We start from the raw sequence: 17,115 nt of genomic DNA, 5'->3' as shown, positions 1-17,115 counted from the left end.
TACTTACTCGATCAAACCACCTCACACCACACATTGTCCTCAAACATCTCATTTCCAGCACATCCATCCTCCTGCGCACAGCTCTATCCATAGCCCACGCCTCGCAACCATACAACATTGTTGGAACCACTATTCCTTCAAACATACCCATTTTTGCTTTCCGAGATAATGTTCTCGACTTCCACACATTCTTCAAGGCTCCCAGAATTTTCGCCCCCTCCCCCACCCTCTGATCCACTTCTGCTTCCATGGTTCCATCCGCTGCCAGATCCACTCCCAGATATCTAAAACACTTTACTTCCTCCAGTTTTTCTCCATTCAAACTCACCTCCCAATTGACTTGACCCTCAACCCTACTGTACCTAATAACCTTGCTCTTATTCACATTTACTCTTAACTTTCTTCTTTCACACACTTTACCAAACTCAGTCACCAGCTTCTGCAGTTTCTCACATGAATCAGCCACCAGCGCTGTATCATCAGCGAACAACAACTGACTCACTTCCCAAGCTCTCTCATCCCCAACAGACTTCATACTTGCCCCTCTTTCCAAAACTCTTGCATTCACCTCCCTAACAACCCCATCCATAAACAAATTAAATAACCATGGAGACATCACACACCCCTGCCGCAAACCTACATTCACTGAGAACCAATATATATATATATATATATATATATATATATATATATATATATATATATATATATTTATCTTTTTCTTTCATACTATTCATCATTTATTATACTTTGTCGCTGTCTCCTGCGTTAGCGAGGTAGCGCAAGGAAACAGATGAAAGAATGGCCCAACCCACCCACATACACTTGTATATACATACACACCCATACATACACATATACGTACCTATACATTTCAACGTATACATACATATACATATGCAGACATATACATATATGCACATGTACATATTCATACTTGCTGCCTTCATCCATTCCCGTCACGACCCTGCCATACATGAAATGGCACCCCCCTCCCCGCACACACGGTAGCGCCAGGAAAAGACTACAAAGGCCACATTCATTTAGTCACCTTTTACGACATGCAGGGAATACTCGGAAAGTATTCTTTTTCCCCAATCTCCAGGGATAATATATATATATATATATATTTATATTTTATTTTATTATACTTTGTCGCTGTCTCCCGCGTTAGCCAGGTAACGCAAGGAAATAGACAAAAGAATGGCCCAACCCCTCCACATACACATGTATGTACATACACATCTACACACGCTCATACACATATCTATACATCTAAACATATATATACATATACACCCACAGACATATACATATATACACATGTACATAATTCATACTGTCTGCCCTTATTCATTCCCGTCGCCACCCCGCCACACATGAAATGACAACCCCCTCCCCCCGCATGTGTGCGAAGTAGCACTAGAAAAAGACAACAAAGGCCACATTTGTTCATACTCAGTCTCTAGCTGTCATGAATAATGCACCGAAACCACAGCTCCCTTTCCACATCCAGACCCCACAAAACTTTCCATGGTTTACCCCAGATGCTTCACATGCTCTAGTTCAATCCATTGATAGCACGTCAACCCCAGTATACCACATTGTTCCAGTTCACCCTATTCCTTGCACGCCTGTTCCAATTCACTCTATTCCTTGCACGCCTTTCACCCTCCTGCATGTTCAGGCCCTGATCACTCAAAATCTTTTTCACTCCATCTTTCCACCTCCAGTTTGGTCTCCCACTTCTCCTCGTTCCCTCCACCTCTGACGCATATATCCTCTTTGTCAATCTTTCCTCACTCATTCTCTCCATGTGACCAAACCATTTCAAAACACCCTCTTATGCTCTCTCAACCACACTCTTTTCATTTATTTATTTATTTTGCTTTGTCGCTGTCTCCCGCTTTTGCGAGGTAGCACAAGGAAACAGACGAAAGAAATGGCCTAACCCACCCCCATACACATGTATATACATACACGTCCACACAAGCAAATATACATACCTATACATCTCAATGTACACATATATATACACACAGACATATACATATATACACATGTACACAATTCATACTGTCTGCCTTTATTTATTCCCATCGCCACCTTGCCACACATGTAATAACATCCCCCTCCCCCCTCATGTGTGCGAGGTAGCGCTAGGAAAGACAACAAAGGCCCCATTCATTCACACTCAGTCTCTAGTTGTCATGTAATAATGCCCGAAACCACAGCTCCCTTTCCACATCCAGGCCCCACAGAACTTTCCATGATGCTTCACATGCCCTGATTCATCCATTGACAGCACGTCGACCCCGGTATACCACTTTGATCCAATTCACTCTATTCCTTGCCCGCCTTTCACCCTCCTGCATGTTCAGGCCCCAATCACTCAAAATCTTTTTCACTCCATCTTTCCACCTCCAATTTGGTCTCCCACTTCTCCTTGTTCCCTCCACCTCCGACACATATATTCTCTTGGTCAATCTTTCCTCACTCATTCTCTCCATGTGCCCAAACCATTTCAAAACACCCTCTTCTGCTCTCTCAACCACGCTCTTTTTATTTCCTCACATCTGTCTTACCCTTACATTACTTACTCAATCAAACCACCTCACACCACATATTGTCCTCAAACATCTCATTTCCAGCACATCCACCCTCCTGGGGCCTGAACATACAGGAGGGTGAGAGGCATGAAAGGAATAGAGTGAATTGAAATGATGTGGTATACCAGGGTCAATGTGCTGTCAACGGATTGAACCAGTGCTTGTGAAATATCTGGGATAAATAATGAAAAGGTCATTGGGGCCTGGATGTGGATAGGGAGCTGTGGTTTCGGTGCATTACACATGACAGCTAGAAACTGAGTGTGAATGAATGTGACCTTTTTTTTGTCAGTTTTCTTGGTGCTACCTCACTGAAGCAGGGGGTAGCAATGCTATTTCCTGTGGGACGGGGTAGTGCCGGGAATGGATGAAGGCATGCAAGTATGAATATGTGCATGTATGGACACTTAGGTATATACATGTGTATATGAGTGGATGGGCTGTTTGTCTGTTTCCGCGTGCTTCCTCAGTAACATGAGAAATGGCAGTCAAGTATAATGATATTATTGTTGTTGTTGTTGTTGTTATTATTATTATTATTATTATTATTATTATTATTATTATTATTATTATTATTATTATTATTATTATTATACTTGATTGCCATCTCCTGCTTCAGCGAGGTAGCACTGGGAAACAGACAAAGAAAGAGACATCCACTCATGTACACATATATACATACACATACACAGACATATACACATGTCCATATTCATACTCTCTTGCCTTCATTCATTCCTGGAACCACCCTGCCCCACAGGAAACAGCATCCCTGGAGCTCACTGGTGTGCAAGAAAACAGACAAAGAAAAGGCCTCATTTATTCACATTCAGTCTTCAGTTGTCTTGTGTAATGCACTGGAACCACAGCACCTTATCCACATCCAGGCCCTACACGCCTATCCATGGTTTACCCCAGATGTTTCACATGCCTTGGTTCAGTCCATTGACAGCACGTCAACTCCGGTACACCGCATTGTTCCTATTCACTCTATTCCTTGCATGTCTCTCACACTGCTGTATGTTCAGGCCCCGATTGCTCAAAATCTTTTTCATTCCATCCTTCCACCTCCAATTTGGTCTCCTGCTTCTCCTTCCCTCCACCTCAGACACATATATCCTCTTTGTCAATCTTTCCTCACTCATTCTCTCCATATGTCCAAACCATCTCTACACACCCTCCTCTGTTCTCTCAACCACTATCTTTTTTTCCTTTCATCTCTCTTACCCTTTCATTGCTTACTCGATCAAAACCCCTCACATGACTTACTGTCCTCAAACATCTCATTTCCGACACATCCACCCGCCTATGTACAACCCTATCTATAGCCCATGCCTCGCAACCATATAACATTGTTGGAACTACTGTTCCTTCGAACATACCCATTTTTGCTCTCCAAGAAACAGTGAAAAGTTTTTACCAAGGATGTAAGGCATGTGTACGAGTAGCAAGAGAGGAGAGTGATTGGTTCCCATTGAATATCAGTCTGCAGCAGGGGTGTGTGATGTCCCCATGGTTGTCTGATTTGTTTATGGATGGGGTGGTTAGGGAGGTAAATGCAAGGGTTTTGGAGAGAGGGGCGAGTATGCAGTTGGTTGTGGATGAGAGGGCCTGGGAAGTGAGTCAGCTGTTGTTCTTAATGTTACTTTGCTGATACCCATGCACACAATTCACCACTGTCTGCCCCCATTCACTCCCATCGCCACCTCGCCACACATGGAATACCTTCCATCTCCCCCCTCATGTGTGCGAGGTAGCACTAGGAAAAGACAACAAAGGCCCCATTCGTTCACACTCAGTCTTTAGCTGCCACGCAATAATTCCCGAAACCACAGCTCCCTTTCCATATCCAGGCCCAACACAACTTTCTCTGGTTTACCCCAGACGCTTCACATGCCCTGATTCAATCCACTGACAGCACGTCAACCCCGGTGTACCACATCGATCCAATTCACTCTATTCCTTGCCCTCCTTTCACCCTCCTGCATGTTCAGGCCCTGATCACACAAAATCTTTTTCACTCCATCTTTCCACCTCCAATTTGGTCTCCCACTTCTCCTCGTTCCCTCCACCTCCAACACATATATCCTCTTGGTCAATCTTTCCTCACTCATTCTCTCCATGTGCCCAAACCATTTCAAAACACCCTCTTCTGCTTTCTCAACCACGCTTTTTTTATTTCCACATATTGTCCTCAACCATCTCATTTCCAGCACATCCACCCTCCTGCACACAACTCTATCCAAAGCCCACGCCTCGCAACCATACAACATTGTTGGAACCACTATTCCTTCAAACAGACCCATTTTTGCTTTCCGAGATAATGTTCTCGACTTCCACACATTCTTCAAGGCTCCCAGGATTTTCGCCCCCTCCCCCACCATATGATTCACTTCCGCTTCCATGGTTCCATCCGCTGCCAGATCCACTCCTAGATATCTAAAACACTTTACTTCCTCCAGTTTTTCTCCATTCAAACTTACCTCCCAATTGACTTGACCCTCAACCCTACTGTACCTAATAACCTTGCTCTTATTCACATTTACTCTTAACTTTCTTCTTTCACACACTCTACCAAACTCAGTGACCAGCTTCTGCAGTTTCTCACATGAATCAGCCACCAGCGCTGTATCATCAGCGAACAACAACTGACTCACTTCCCAAGCTCTCTCATCCACAACAGACTTCATACTTGCCCCTCTTTCCAAAACTCTTGCATTCACCTCCCTAACAACCCCATCCATAAACAAATTAAACATATATATATATGTATATATATATATATATCTTTTTCTTTCTTTTAAACTATTTGCCATTTCCCGCATTAGCGAGATAGCGTTAAGAACAGAGGACTGGGCCTTTTTTGGAATATCCTCACCTGGCCCCCTCTGTTCCTTCTTTTGGAAAATTAAAAAAAAACAAGAGGAGAGGATTTTCAGCCCCCCGCTCCCTCCCCTTTTAGTCGCCTTCTACGACACGCAGGGAATTCGTGGGAAGTATTCTTAATCCCCTATCCCCAGGGTATATATATATATACACACATACATATACAGATATACACATGTACAAAATTCATACTTGCTGCCTTTATTCATATATATATGTTCATTGTTCATACATATTCGCCATTTCCCGCATCAGCGAGGTAGCATCAAGAACAGAGAACTGAGCCTTAGAAGGAATGTCCTCACCTGGCCCCCTTCTCCTTTCCTTCTTTTGGAAAATTAAAAACGAGAGGGGAGGATTTCCAGCCCCCACTCCCTCCCCTTTTAGTCGCCTTCTATGACACGCAGGGAATACGTGGGAAGTATTCTTTCTCCCCTATCCCCAGGGATACTATATATATATATATATATATATATATATATATATATATATATATATATATAATTAAGATTGTAACTTTTTAAGGTAATGGTCTCTAGTCTGAATGAGAAGGAATTTTCTTGATAGAATATTCCTAAAAAAGGCAAAATACATGGTATTTCAAGGTTTATTTTCGTGATTGATTTATATATATTGCTCTAGAGTCTCACATCATGCTAATGGTGTGGTTGTGATATTCAGCATAGTTAGGATTTGCATTAGTTGTATAAGTTAAGACCTAATTTAGTTAGCCAATTCGCACCCCCACCTATATAATTGCTCTGATACTTCTTATCCTTTTCCATAACTTATTTGTTAATACAAGCAAGTAACACCTAACTAGTTATTTATAACCAAATTAACTTGCAAATTCTTGAAATAAGGTTATGAATGTTTGACACATGAAGATATGGAGATTGAATCCAAAATGTTTCCTAAATCTTCTGATTTGCCAATCTCCTTTAAATGCATGAAAGTCATTTGTGATATTTTATAGATTAGGATGCAGAAGTATGAACCAGATATGAACATGATCATCAGTGCATCACAGTATGTTGGTGTTCCAAAACTAGATCTTGATCAAAATCATAATGATGATAAATGCTGACTGAAGTAGGCAAATGCATATTTATAGGATGAATTTCATATGCACATAAAGGTATAGATATTTTTCATGTTAACCCTACTTTTACATTTAGAAAAATCCCATTCTTTTCTATCATCACAATCTGGTTTACACTGTATTACCATTTCCTGTTGACATCAGCATCCAAAATGGGAAGATTGTACCTTTGCCACCTTGCATATATAACATAGATTTTTTTTTTCATCCTATATGCCATTTCCTGTATTTGCAAGGTAGCGTTAAGAACAGAGGACTGAGCCTTTGAGAGAATATCCTAACTTGGCCCCCTTCTCTGTTCTTTTGGAAAATTAAAAAACAAGAAGGGAGGATTTCCAGCCCCCTGCTCCCTCCCCTTTTAATCGCCTTCTACGATACGCAGGGAATATGTGGGAAGTATTCTTTCTCTCCTATCCCCAGGGATATAACATACAGATAAAACTTATAATTTCATTCATGTTTTGTCTTAAAGCTTTGAGTTTTTAATAAGTTTCCTAAGGGTCACATCACTTCCTAAAACGTTACTCATAAATTCAGTCCAAAAGTTCTAGCACTGTAAAAGTACTAGACTGTTTGGCAGTAGTAAGATTTTATTCACTAATGTGTCCAGATTATACTGCATTTCATTTAAAAGATTTTTTTTAGCAAAGTAAACATTGACTTAAGTTAGGTAATACATGTAAAATGTAATCTTTACCATACTTTAGAATTTTTATGATGGAATACTCATCATTAATTGTTTCAGGGGGGGCTATGTATGTAATGCATTTTGCTCACATTTGTAAATGAGCATGAACTAAATCCTTAAATCATATGTTTTGCCTATTTGTGTTAAATGAGAAATTGCATTCAAAGTATGGGAATTTAGCTACTCTGATCATGCAAGTATTTGTGATTAGTGTAGGCTGGGGTAATTTATTTCCCAACATTGGAATTTGGTATTTTGTGAATTGTTGGGACCATTTGTAGATGAGAAAGGTAGTCATATGTAAGGACATGTCAGATATCAAGGCCAGACTGCATAGTTAGAAAATGTTAGGAATCACATTTTTTTTCTTCTTAGTTTTAATTGAGTTTGTTTTAATCATGGAACAGAGTATCATTTACATGGTTACTGTAAAGGATTAAGAAGTTGAAAATGGACTTCTGTGTATTTACAGTGTTTACTTCTTCACATATTGAAATCTTTTGAGTATTTTCTGTACTTACTTAAACTTAGCTGTGCATGTCTGTGATCTGCATAGGCAGTAGTCAGCATAAACCTATGAAACAAGAATTCAAACCACCTGACTGAGGTAGTCATTCAAGTTGGCCTAAATATCTTTTCTCACACGCTCGCTGCACTAATAGACTACTGTAGTATTAAATGTTTCTACCACTCAACTTCACTGGTAATGTACCTAGTTGTCGGTAATGCTGTTGCTGCTTCAGTTGCTCCAGGATCACACATGACCTTTGTCCTTGTAAAAAACTTATTACTAGTTCTTGTTTAGTATGCCTTTTTGCATTGTGTCTTTATAATTGAAGGCATAAAGATTCTCTTAATTTCTGCCAGGAACATTGTTTAGTTTTCATGTCTTTTTTTTTCAAACTTTGTTTGAATGTTTTGAATTACTTAGGAGTACTCTCTTTGTCAGCTGACTAAGAGGGTGCACATGGCAGATGTGGAGGGAACAAGGTGTGGGAAACAAAGGAGGTGGAAGTATGGAGTGTAAGATGCTAGAATGATTTGAGCTTGAACATGCAAGAGAGCATGAGGCATGCATGGGGGATAAAGTAAACTGGAGATGTCTGTTATACAGGGGCAACATGCTATCAGTGGGCTGAACCAGGGCATTTGAAGCAGTCAGGGGAAACCATGAAAAGTTGTGTGTGGTTTGGCTATGGGTAGTTGGCTCTGGTTTTGGTGCATTTCATATGTTGTTGGCATTGCCTCTTTGCTGGAAATTGCAAACAAATTGAAAAAAAAAAATCAAGTATTCAAGGAAAAAGTCGTTTCTAGAATCTGTATTTGTGAACTCTATGGTTTCACACACTTCAAAGAATTCAGTAGTCTTAAAGTTTCACAGTCTTTGCAAACCTCGGAAAAAATTTAAAGCTTTGCAGATTGTATTAAGATTTTCAGGCTACACAGCATGACTTGAAGTAGTATTTTAGCTTTTTCATCTAGATATAAGAATAATGAAGCTGATTTCGTAGAGAAGTATAATCCTTCTTCAGTTCAGGTTGCTACAGCTCATCATAGTGAAAAAAGTTTAAGCTCAAGCTTTGAACACATCACATAGTAAGGAAATAAGATGACCCTCAACTTTTGTTTTTTCCCCTCAATAGTCAAATTAACAAAGATGGATAATGAAAGCAAGCAGATTCTCAGTCTCATTCTTTCAGTTGGCTCAGGGCTGACATTGATAACCTTACTTATAGATTTCATGACCTATACCAACAATATTGCCCAGGATTTTGGTTGTTAATATGGTGGCCAACATAGTTGTGTGCCCATTTTTTGTTTCATTATTTTATTGATTCATTGGGATGGAAGTGTGGGAATTAGCCACATAAATTTGGGCTTCTGTAAGGTGTTAAAAGGAAGAACACTATCCGGACACATGAGTTACCCCTTGATTATTAAACTATCATGCAATAGTCTGGGAATATATACATTTACATACCATCACATAGGAGGTACTGGACTCCACCTGCTTAAGGTTACACTTCAAGTGAAAGCTCACCTTGATGAGGCTGTATAATTGAAAGTACAGCCTTATCAAAGAACCTGCTTGAGGTTACACCACAAATGAAAGGTCACCTTGATAAGGCTGTATCATTGAAAATGAAACCTTGTCAAAGAAATTTTCACTCCAAAGGAGTTTATATTTTCCTACTACTGGAAGTAGTGCACACTTGGGTTACAGGAGCCTTCAGAAGGAATAGGATGCTCATTGATATTGGTGTTGGGTAATTATGAAACAAATAAGAAAATGCACTTCTGACAAGGTAGTGGCAGGAACAGACAAAGAATGGCATCATTTGCCCACATATGCAGTGATGTATAGTGCATTGCAACCAGAGCCTCTTATCCATAGCCTTGCCCTACACACTTCTCCATGCTTTTTTCCTGACCACTCCACATGCCTTTGTACAGCCCATTGACAGCATGTTGCCCCATGTATCTCACATCATTCCATTTCACTTTCTGTGCATACATCACACCCTCCCGCATGGTCAGGCCTCGATCATTCATAATATTATTCACTCTATCCTTCCATCTCATCCTCACTCTCACCCTTCTTGTTCCCTCCAACTCTGACATGTATATCCTCTTAGTCAACCTCTCTTCACTCATCCTCTCCATATGTCCAGACATTTCAGCACACCTGCTTCTCAGCCATACTCTTCTAACTACCATACCTCTCTCTGAACATGTCTTTTCTTACTTACATCTCCAACCTGTACACCCTCTTCCATACTTTTTTATTTAACCCCTAATATACCATTAAAAATGCCCATTTTTTGCCTTCACAGACAGTTACTTCTCTTTCCTCACAGTACTCATTGAATCCAGGACCTTAACCCCCTCATTCACCCCATGGCTTACTTGAGCTTCCATGGTTCCTTCTATTGCCATGTCTGCTTCCAGATATCTAAAACACTCCACTTCCCCCAAGTTCTCTCTATTCAGTATTAGACTCCAACCAACCTGTCTATCTCCATTTGCTAAACCTTATAACTTTATTCACATTAATTTTTAACTTTCTCCTTTCACACACACCCCCAAACTCAGGCACCAGCTTCCACAACTTCTCACTCACCTCTGTCACTGAGCTGAGTCATCAGTAAGCAGCATCCAACTCCGAGGACCCCCATCCCCAACAAACTTCAAACCCACTCCTTTCTGCAGGAGCCTTGCATTTACCTTCCTCACCACCCCATCCATAAACAGGTGAAATAACCATGATGATATTACACACCCTTGCTGCAGACCCATCTTCACCTGGAAACCTTTTGTATTTCAGACACTCAGTTTTGTCCCCTTGATGAGGCTGTATAATTGAGAGTACAGTCTTGTCAAGAACCTGTTTGAGATTACACCACAAGTGAAAGATCACCTTAATGAGGCTGTATCATTGAAAGTGAAGCTTTGTCATTGAAATTTTCACTTAGTTTTGTCCCCCTTGTCTTTATACATTTGCTTTATACGGGCGTTCTTTCAATCATCAGGCTTCCCCCCTTGAACTATACATGTATATGCATTGAACATCCTATTTTAACTGTCAACAACATTGACACCCCTTGAGAAATTCAACTGGAATCCCATCCACACCAGCTGCTTTGTCACAGTCTTATGCAAGATATTTGATAGTACTTCTTCTTTCACCTAAACCATTTGCCATGAGCCACTTGCTTCACATACCTCAGCATAAATCTAAAATGCGCAGAATCTGCTACTCTATCATTTAACACATTCAGTAGTCTTTCAAAATACATACTTCATCTCTTCCTCACTTCTTTGCGTGTTACCACATCCCTATCTGCTTCCATCTCGGATGCTCGCATTTGCTCTCATGTTCTCCCACTATTCAGTACCCCTTGAATATTTTCTTATTCTCTTCAGAGCTCATAGATGCTCTGTCATCCTAATGATTTACCATCTTTTGCAGCTCCTGCACCTTCTTGACTTCCTGCTGCTTCCTCTTTTACATTTCTCAGTTACTCCCACACCTTCCCTTCTGGTAATACCCATTCACCTCTCTTCTCTTTCATTAACAACTTAACATTTTCACCCCAACCCATACAACCCTTTATTACATGCCCATGTCTCTCTTTTATATCCTGCACACCTCTCTTATGCATGTATGAATTGCTTTCAGAAGTACCTCCCATTCATAATGGATTTTATGATTTTGATATAGGTCATAGTTAATGAGCTAGTTGTAACCATTTGTTTAAGGAAATGAAACTGTAAGGTAGTTTGAATTTGTTTCTAGGGACCTGTATAGCCAGCCATTTAGCCAAGTTATAGGAACATGTTTTCTTGTATCTTTAGTTCAAACACAGAAAGATGTCCATTGTATTTAAAGTTTGATTTTGTTTCTATCTTGTGTGTCTTATTTTATTAAGGCTTCTCATTTTTTTTTTTTTTTTGCATTATTTTTCTTAAGTATTTGTATCCTGAAATGGTATGTTTATTTATTGCATCATGGGTTGATTTTTTATTGTATCTTTGAACTAGTATATATGAGAGATTAATTGCAGAATTTCTAGAAAGGAGCAAAGGTTTCTTCATTTACATGTGGAAATATTTAGCTGCTTGGTCTTACAGTACGTAATCTTTAATTAATTACTTACACCATTGATAGGTTTTATGCTTAAAATCTTTTGGTGCTGGCATGTGATAGCAGCTAAAATGATAGTTATTGTAAGGGGATAGCACTAACTCTAAAAGAACATTGTTGTATGTAGCATTAACCTGTTTAGCCTTTATGAAGCATCACTTATAGAGTGCTATAGATTTATTGCTTTTAAATTTAGATTTGAAGAAATATATTTCAAGGTCTATTTTAGTAAAGAATGAGACTGCCATGTAAGTTTTCCTTGTCTGAGTCTTTCTGTCTGAAGTAGGATTTCACTTTTAAGTTTAGGGATTTTTTGCATTTTTTGAACTCACAAACTTAATGCTTATTCAGTGGACTTTTATTAAAGACAAATAAATATTTGATACAGTATACAGTAGGAAGATGGGAAAGTGATTGGTTCCTAGTGAATGTCGGTTTGCGGCAGGGGTGCGTGATGCCTCCATGGTTGTTTAATTTGTTTATGGATGGGATTATTAGGGAGGTGAATGCAAGTTTTGGAGAGGGGCAAGTATGCAGTCTGTCATGGATGAGAGGCCTTGGGAAGTGAGTCAGTTGTTGTTTCCTGATGATACAGCGCTGGTTGCTGATTCAGGTGAGAAACTGCAGAAGTTGGTGTCTGAGTTTAGTAAAGTGTGTGAAAGAAGAAAGCTGAGAGTAAATGTGAATAAGAGCAAGGTTACTAGGTTCAGTAGGGTTGAGGAACAAGTTAATTGGGAGTTAAGTTTGAATGGAGAAAAACTGGAGGAAGTGAAGTGTTATAGATATCTGGGAGTGGATTTAGCAGCAAATAGAGCCATGGAAGCGGAAGTGAGTTACAGGGTGGGGGAGGGGGCGAAGGTTCTGGGAGCGTTGAAGAATGTGTGGAAGGCGAGAACATTATCTTGGAGAGCAAAAATGGGTATGTTCGAATGAATAGTGGGCTATAGATAAGGTTGTGCAGAGGAGGGTGGATGTGTTGTAAATGTTTGAGGACAATTTGTGGTGTTAGGTGGTTTGATCGAGTAAGTAATGAAAGGGTAAGAGAGATGTGTGGTAATGAAAAAGAGTGTGGTTGAGAGAGCAGAAGAGGGTGTATTGAAATGGTTTGGTCACATAGAGAGAATGAGTGAGGAAAGATTGACAAAGAGGATATATGTGTCAGAGGTGGAGGGTACGAGGAGAAGTGGGAGACCAAACAGGAGGTGGAAGCATGGAGTGAAAAAGATTTTGAGCGATCGGGGCCTGAACATTCAGGAGGGTGAAAGACGTGCAAGGAATAGAGTGAATTAAAACGATTTGGTGTACTGGGGTCGACATGCTGTCAATGGACTGAACCAGGGCATGTGAAGGGTCTGGGGTAAACCATGGAAAGTTTTGTGGGGCCAGGATGTGGAAAGGGAGCTGTGGTTTCGGTGCATTACACATGACAGCTAGAGACTGAGTGTGAAGGAATGTGGACTTTGTTGTCTTTTCCTGGCTCTACATCATGCGTGCATGGGGGGAGAAGGGTGCTGTTTCATGTGTGGCGGGGTGGTGACGGGAATGGATGAAGGTAGCAAGTATGAATTTGTATATATGTATATGTATGTGTATGTATACGTTGAAATGTATAGGTATGTATATGTGCGTGTGTGGGCATTTACGTACATGCATGTGTATGTGGATGAGTTGAGCAATTCTTTCATCAGTTTCCTTGTGCTACCTTGCTAATGCTCGAGACAGCAACTAAGTATAATAAAAAAAAATACTATAACGCTTATTTTCTGTTATGGGTGTAATAAATCCAACCTGTCTGTCTCCCTTGCTAAACTTAATAACTTTATGTACATGAATTTTTTACTTTCTCCTTTCACACACCCCCAAACTCAGGCACCAGCTTCCACGACTTCTCACATGCCTCTGTTACTGAGCTGTTTCATCAGTAAGCAGCATCTGACTCACCCCCCAGGCCCCCCATCCCCAACAAACTTCAAACCCACTCCTTTCTGCAGGACCCTTGCATTTACCTTCCTCACCACTCCATCCATAAACAGGTGAAATAACCATAATGACATTACGCTCCCTTGCTGGAATAGTGTGTCTTAAATAATTGTAATTGACTTTTTATTCTATGTAGCCATACACTTCAGGATCATTTTATATCTTGTTTTGCGTTTTCTAGAGTCTGATTCCACACCTGAACTGAAAAATAAACTGTGCAATTTAAATTATTTGCTTATTTCATGGTAACTTATTAAACTTGACCACATTGTAGTGCATCAACACATGCAGTTTTTCATCTCACTCAAAACTGAAGGTTTTGTTACTGGGAGGCAAGGCCACATGAATAACCAAAAAGTAAATAAATTGTGTTGTATTTTTTTTCGTGTAAGAACTATTTCCAACTTATCCACAGGCTAGTGCATTACTTTATACACATTTCTCTTAATGCTACAGATTTCTTTCTGAAAGTGAGACATATGTAGAATTATCTTCCAGAAGGGTTAACAGTTTACTTTCTTGTATTAGTACTAAATTACCACAGCAAGTAGTTTATCTGTGTACGCAGCATCCTATAATGTTCGTAGGGATAGTTACCCAAGAAATATTTCTTAGCCTGAATGGATGGTGGCCTGTTGGAAGTTTTTGAATATCCCATTCATCTTTAATATGGTTATTTAGTTTCATGTTCTTTACTATTGTTAAAAGTCAAAACAAGTTTTTAATTTATATCCATATTTCTGCAATTTTCTGTAGCTCATCCTTGTGTTTTCACATCCTAGCATAGTTCATTACCTTACAAATGTACCTACACCATTCCACACCTCTTGCTTGAGGTTCCACCCATCAGTTATGAACAATCTCATGTTAGAGACATATTAAGGAACACCTCTTTTTGTTATCTTGAAATGCCTTTAAAACCAGAAAATGATCTGGAAGTGTTGCTTGGTTACAAGTTGTGGTCCATTGTTTTTATAGTGCCTGTATTGTCTGTTTCAAATTGTGGATACAAAAGCAGTCAAAAAACCACTTCACCTAATGCCACACTGATGGGATACAAAACCACTAGTAAACCACAACATATTCTTTATGTTTATTAAAGACTTAATGTACAACGTGTGGAGAAGCTGGACCATAAAGTGGTTGAAAACTATGTTGTTATTATTGTATGGAGATTTAACAAGGATGATAGGTGTGGTCTGAATGACAGTCCTGGCAAAGCATATTGTTTATGTTCAGTTCTAGCAGATGTTGACAAATTTTCTATGCTCTCACTTGTCATGTTGTGAGCTGCCTCACACTTGACCTCCAAGGTAACAGTTGAAGTTGTTATCACTGTTTGAGTATGGAATATCACTATGGTTGTAAAGATACTTCCTGCATTGTTTTAGGAAATTGAAATTTCTGTAGATATCAAAATTAGTAGGTGAGGTGTTACAACAATGTATGTTATGACACTTTGTGAAGTTGTTTTCAGACAACACATTCATGGCATTTATGTTACAACTTTCGATAACTATAACCGATGTGAACAACATTCAACTGGTAAAATTTTTGTGTAATGTGCAAGTTTTTCATTCCTAAAGATCTTCCTAACAATATAATTTTTGTACTAGTAGCTGGGAGTCTTCATTCCTGTCCCATAAGGGTTGTATACCTAAACAGTCAGTGATCTTTTGTAAGTGTTTTTGTTTGTATATAGTTCTTTTACCTGTAGTGTAAAGGTTTTCAAATAGCATACTTTGGAATCAAGTTGATAATCCATAGTTTGTTTCTGGCATTAGCTTGCTGAGGTGGGAAACCGCAATCAGGTATGAAAAAGTATGCGAGGCATGGGCTATGGATAGAATTGTACGAAGGAGGGCGGATGTGTTGGAAATGAAATATTTGAGGACAATATGTGGTGTGAGGTGGTTTGATCGAGTAAATGATGAAAGAGTAAGAGAGAGGTGTGGAAATAAAAATAGTATGGTTGAGAGAGCAGAAGATGATGTGTTGAAATGATTTGGACATATGGAGAGAATGAGTGAGGAAAGATTGACTAAGAGGGTATATGTGTCACAGGTGGAGGGTCCAAGGAGAAGTGGGCGACCATATTGGAGATGGAAGGATGGAGTGGAAAAGATTTTGAGCGATTGGGGCCTGAACATACAAGAGGGTGAGAAACGTGGAAGGAATAGAGTGAATTGGAACGATGTGGTGTACTGGGGTTGATGTGCTGTCAATGGACTGAACCAGGGCACGTGAAGTGTATAGGGTAAACCATAGAAAAGCCTGTGGGGCCTGGATGTGGATAGGGAGTTGTGATTTTGGTGGATTACACATGACAGCTAGAGACTGAATGTGAACGAATGTGGCCTTTTTTGTCTGTTTTCCTGGTGCTACCTCCCTGAAGTTGGGGGTAGTGATGCTGTTTCCTGTGGGGTGGGGTAGCACCGGGGATGGAGGAAGGCAAGCAAGAATGAATATGTCCATGTGTATATATGTATATGTATGTGTATGTACATGTTGATATATATATGTATGTATATGGGTATTTATGTACATATATATGTATATGAGTAGATGGGCCATTCTTTGTCTTTTCCTGGTGCTACCTTGCTGGCATGGGAAAGCGGCGATCAAGTATAATAGATGATAAATAAATATGAATTATATATATCTGGCAAGGCAGCAGGTTTGGATGGTATTACAGTGGAATTTGTTAAAAAACGGGGTGACTGTTGTTGTTGATTGGTTGGTGAGGATATTCATTGTATGTATGGACCATGGTGAAGGTCCTGAGGATTGGTAGAATGCATGCATAGTGCCATTGTACAAAGACAAATGGGATAAAGGTGAGTGTTCAAACTACAGAGGCCCCCGCTCCCTTCCCCTTTTAGTCGCCTTCTAAAACACACAGAGAATACGTAGGAAGCATTCTTTCTCCCCTATCCCCAGGGATATGTATGTATATATATATATATATATATATATATATATATATATATATATATATATATATATATATATATATATATATATTTTTTTTTTTTTTTTTTTTTTTCATACTATTTGCCATTTCCCGCGTTAGCGAGGTAGCGTTAAGAACAGAGAACTGGGCCTTAGAGGGAATATCCTCACCTGACCCCCTTCTCTGTGCCTTCTTTTGGAAAATTAAAAAAAAACAAGAAAGGGGAGGATTTCCAGCCACCCGCTCCCTCCC

The sequence above is a fragment of the Panulirus ornatus genome, chromosome 32 (genome assembly GCF_036320965.1).
Source record: "Panulirus ornatus isolate Po-2019 chromosome 32, ASM3632096v1, whole genome shotgun sequence".
Taxonomy (NCBI): Eukaryota; Metazoa; Arthropoda; class Malacostraca; order Decapoda; family Palinuridae; genus Panulirus; species Panulirus ornatus.
The sequence above is the reverse complement of the archived record's forward strand: the minus strand, read 5'-3'. Positions refer to the sequence as shown.